The sequence below is a fragment of the Saimiri boliviensis genome, chromosome X (assembly GCF_048565385.1).
Source record: "Saimiri boliviensis isolate mSaiBol1 chromosome X, mSaiBol1.pri, whole genome shotgun sequence".
Taxonomy (NCBI): domain Eukaryota; kingdom Metazoa; phylum Chordata; class Mammalia; order Primates; family Cebidae; genus Saimiri; species Saimiri boliviensis.
This window is the reverse complement of record NC_133470.1, coordinates 120,868,280-120,873,584: the sequence shown is the minus strand read 5'-3', so window position 1 is coordinate 120,873,584 and position 5,305 is coordinate 120,868,280. Positions and strand designations below refer to the sequence as shown.

At 41.5% G+C, this 5,305-nt stretch overlaps 1 pseudogene; it reads left to right on the top strand.

Moving 5' to 3' along the window:
• The first annotated feature begins 3,793 nt into the window (after positions 1-3,793).
• LOC120361913 (cofilin-1-like) lies at positions 3,794-4,587 on the top strand (annotated as a pseudogene).
• Positions 4,588-5,305: the final 718 nt, after the last annotated feature.

Below are 5,305 nucleotides of genomic sequence, written 5' to 3'. Positions count from 1 at the left end.
AGAAACAAATATATAATCAGTGGTTTTATTAGGAATTTTATCATGAATAACAGATCATACTCATAACTTGGGATAAAATTTTGAGTGATAGCATCATATGCAGATTCAAAAATGCTTTCTTTAAAATATCTTGATTATGTTGTGTTCTAAAAAACTGTCAGACCTCTCAAGAAAAAAAATCTTTAGTAATAACAACAAATGTTAAATCTGCCAGTAAGGTGTGAATAAAATTGTTTCATAAAACATGAGAGGCTGGGCGTGGTGGCTCAAGACCAAGCACTTTGGGAATCAGAGGCGGGCAGGTCACAAGGTCCAGAGATCAAGACCATCCTGGCCAACATGATGAAACCCCGTCTCTACTAAAAATACAAAAATTAGCTGGGCATGGTGGCACAAGCCTGTATGCCACTTGGGAGGCTGAGGCAGGAGAATCACTTGCACCCGGGAAGTGGAGGTTGCAGTGAGCCGAAATTGCACCACTGTACTCCAGCCTGGTGACAGAGTGCGACTCCATCTCAAAAAAAAAAAAAAAAAAAGAGAAAGAGATAATATAACATTATATTATACCTAAATCTGCATTGTGTGTTTATTGTGCAAACCAATAGATTGGGTGATATAAAGGATAATAGAGAGAAGTATGAAAGACACCTTACCCCAAAGGGCATACTATATTGTTGAATCATCAAAAACATTCATGATTTTTTAAAATATATATTTGTAATTAATTTAATATTTTCAAAGTAAATAAGGAGATATCATCTTATTTAATTGCCATTTACCTAATTTTTTATATTCAAGTTAGCCATATACTCTTTAAAAAAAATTATCCTTAAGAAAATAGAGCCCTGGCGTGGTGGCTCAAGCCTGTATTCCCAGCATGTTGGGAGGCCGAGGCGGGTGGATCACGAGGTCAAGAGATCGAGACCATCCGGGACAACATGGTGAAACCCCATCTCTACAAAAAATACAAAAATTAGCTGGGCATGGTGGCGTGCGCCTGTAGTCCCAGCTACTCGGGAGGTCGAGGCAGGAGAATTGCTTGAACCCAGGAAGTGGAGGTTGCAGTGAGCCAAGATTGTGCCACTGCACTCCAGCGTGGTGACTGGCGACGGATTGAGACTCTGTCTCAAAAAAAAAAAAAAAAAAAAAAGAAAAAAAAAGAAAATAGAAACATTTCTTACATTCAAAATTATCTTATAATTGAATATATATGGAAAATACCCCAGCCCTTCAGGAATCTGCTTCCTTTCTCATATGGGCAGAAGAATAAGGTTGAAAGGCTTTTTTTGCTGTTATTGTTTATACCAGTTTTCTATTGCTACCAAAACATGTCGCAAAGCCAGTGGCTTAAAACAGCACAATGTATTTTTCCGGGGGAGGGATCCAAGATGGCTGATCACTAGCAGCCCGGGATTGTAGCTCCCAGTGAAAGCACAAAGAACGAGAGGACGCCATACCTTCACATGAATTCTTGTTGCTCACGCACCAGGAGATTCCCAGCGGAGGAGTCCCACGGGTCGCCAGCGCGACTCTTGTGACCGTCGAGGGGTTTTGCCAGCGCCTCGGAGCGTCGGTTCTTGGTGCAGAGTCAGAAAAGCACCATCAATCTTAACGCCGCTGATTTGGTCGGTGCAGTGGGTTGCTCAGATTTCGGCGCTGAGAATCAGTAAGTTGGACGTCCACTCAGAAACCTAATTACAAAGACGGTGAATACAAAGACCACAGATGGATAAATTTATAACGAAGGGAGAAAAACGGCCAAAAAAGGCTGAGAATGCCCAAGATCAGAACGCCTCTCCCTCAGCGGGGGATCACAGTTCCTCATCAGCAACGGAACAAGGCTTGATGGAGAACGAGTGTGTTCCAATTACAGAAGCAGGCTTCAAAATGTGGATAATGAGAAACTTCTGTGAATTAAAAGAACTTGTTTTAACCCAATCTAAAGTAACTAAGAACTTTGAAAAAAGATTCGACGAAATGTTAACAAGAATACACAATTTAGAGAGGAATATAAGTGAATTGATGGAGCTGAAAAACACAATAGGAGAACTTCGTGAACTATGCACAAGTTTTAACAGCCGAATTGATCAAGCAGAAGAAAGGATATCAGAGGTCGAAGACCAACTCAATGAAATAAAACAAGAAGACAAGATTAGAGAAAAAAGGATGAAAAGGAACGAGCAAAGTTTCCAAGAAATATGGGACTATGTGAAAAGACCTAATCTACGCTTGATAGGTGTACCTGAATGTGACGAAGAGAATGAATCCAAGCTGGAAAATACACTTCAGGACATTATTCAGGAAAATTTTCCCAGCCTAGTAAGGCAGGATAATATTCAACTCCAGGTAATACAGAGAACACCACAGAGATATTCCTCAAGAAGAGTAACTCCAAGGCACATAATCGTCAGATTCACCAGGGTTGAAATGAAGGAGAAAATACTAAGGGCAGCCAGAGAGAAAGGTCAGGTTACCCACAAAGGGAAGCCTATCAGACTTACAGCAGATCTCTCAGCAGAAACCCTACAAGCCAGAAGAGAGTGGGGGCCAATATTCAACATCCTTAAAGAAAAGAACTTTCAACCCAGAATTTCACATCCAGCCAAACTAAGCTTCACAAGTGAAGGAAAAATAAAGTTTTTTGTGAATAAGCAAGCTCTCAGAGATTTCATCACCACCAGGCCTGCTTTACAAGAGCTTCTGAAAGAACCACTACACATAGAAAGGAACAAACAGTATCAGCCTTTCTAAAAAAATTATCAAAAAGAGCATCAATATAATGAAGAATTTACATCAACTAATGGACAAAATAGCCAGCTAATGGCAGTATTAAACTCACATATATTATTATTAATTCTAAATTTAAATTGACTAAATCCCCCAATCCAAAGACAGGCAATTTGAATAAAAAACTAAAACCCATCAGTATGCTGCATCCAGACCCTTCTCACATTCAAGGATACACAAAGACTCCAAACAAGGGATGGAGAAAGATTTACCAACCAAACAGAGAGCTAAAATAAATAAATAAAAAGCAGAAGTTACAATTAAGCAACAAAGATCAAAAGAAGCAAAGAAGGACATTATATAATGATAAAAGGATCAATGCAACAACAAGAAGAGCTAAAGATCCTAAATATACACGCACCAAATACAGGAATGCGCAGACATACAAGACTTATAAAGAGACTTAGACTCCCACATAATAATAGTGGGAGACTTCAACATTAATATTAGACAGATCAATGAGACAGAAAATTAACAACGATATTCAGGACTTGAACTCAGATCTGGAAAAAGTAAATGTAATTAACATTTATAGAACTCTCCACTTTAAATATACAAAATATACACTCTTATCAGTACCACATCATATCAACTTAGAAGTTTAAAAGAAATGTTGGTTGGCTCCTTGTTTGTTATTCTCCTCCCTCATTTTCTTTTATATCTCCATTATTAAGGACAATTATAGGCATACTCATATTTAGATTTCATTCTAGCCCGGGCAATAAAACAATACCCCCATCCTCTCTCCCTCTTCCTCTTTCTCTTTCTTCCTCTTCTTTATTCTTTTTCTTATTTAAAAAAAAAAAAAAAAGAAAAGAAAAGAAACAGTCATTTCCAGCCCTATTAAAAAAAAAAAAAAAATTGTAGAGACCAGGTCTTGCCATGTTGCTCAGGCTGGTTTCAAACTTCTGGGCTCAAGCAATCCTCCTGCCTTGGCCTTCCAAAGCTGGGATTGCAGGCGTGAGCCCTGGCACCTGGCTGCTATCTCCTTTTCGTTTCTGAAAACATGGCCTCTGGTGTGACCATCTCTGATGGTGTCATCAGGGTGTGTGCTGACTTGAAGGTGGGCAAATCTTCCACGCCAGAGGAGGTGAAGCCGCGCAGGAAGGCAGTGTTGCTCTTCTGCCTGACAGAGGATGAGATGAACACCACCCTGGAGGAGGGCGAGGAGACCGTGGGGAATGACGTGTGCTGGACCACTGACCACCCCATGCCACTTGCCAAGATGCTGCAGACAAAGACTGCTGCTGCACCCTCAGAGGTGATGCAACCTGTGAGACCCAGGAGAGCAAGGAGGACCTGGTGTTTATCTTCTGTGCCCCTGAATCTGCACCCCTTAAGGGCAAAATGATCTATGCCAACTCCAAGGATGACATCAGGAAGCTGACATGGGCCAGGCGTGGTGGCTCACGCCTGTAATCCCAGCATTTTGGGAGGCCAAGGCGGGCAATCACTTGAGGTCGGGAGTTTGAGACCAGCCCGGCCAACATGGTGAAAGTCTGTCTGTACTAAAAATACAAAAATTAGCTGGGCATGGGTTGTGATCCCAGCCACTAGGGAGGCTGAGGCAGGAGAGCTGCTTGAACCCGGGAGGTGGAGGTTGCAGTCAGCCGAAATTGCGCCACTGCACTCCAGCCTGGGCAACAAAGTGAGACTCCGTCTCAAAAAAAAAAAAAAAAAAAAAAGTGACAGGGATCAAGCATGAACAAGTGAACTGCTACAAGGAGGTTAAGGACTGTGTCACCTGGCAGAGAAGCTGTGAGCAGTGCTGTCATCTCCCTGGAGGGCACACCTTTGTGAGTCCCCTCCAGCCCCACGCCTGAAGGATCTGGCAACCTGCTTTTGGGGGTTAGAGGCTGCCCCCTTCCTGCCAAGCCTGAAGTGCTGGGAGGATCCCAGCATAGGGAAGGCAATCCCTTCCAAACAGCCCGCACCTCAGGGCCTTCCCAGCACCTGAATTTTCTTCCTCTCGCTATTCTTGATGGTTCTGGTCTTCCCAAACCACTTTTTTTTTTTTTTTTTAATCTAAGATTTAAAAAAAAAATACATTTTTAATCAAAGATTTAAATTTTAATCTAAGATTTAAAAATACATTCACAATGTATTATCATACATCTCTGTAGGTCATAAACACAACACAGATCTCAGTAGGCTCAAATCAACACATCATCACCGCTGCATTCCTTTCTGAAGGCTGTAGGGGAGAATCCATTTTCTTGCCTTCTCTGGCTTCTAGAAGCCATCTACGTTCCTTGGTTCATGGCCCTTTTCCTCCACCTTCAAAGCCAGCAACCTCAAATATACTTCTCATGCTACCATAGTTGGTTCTCTGCAGCTGGAAAAACTTCTCTGCTTTAAAAGACTCATGAAATGAGATAGGATTTACCTGGATAATCCAGAATAATCTTCCCATTACAAGCTTCTTAACCTGAATTACAGATGCAAAATCACTTTTGCCATGCAAAGTAATGTATTAACAGATTCTGAAGATTAGGACACATACATCTTTCAGGGGCCA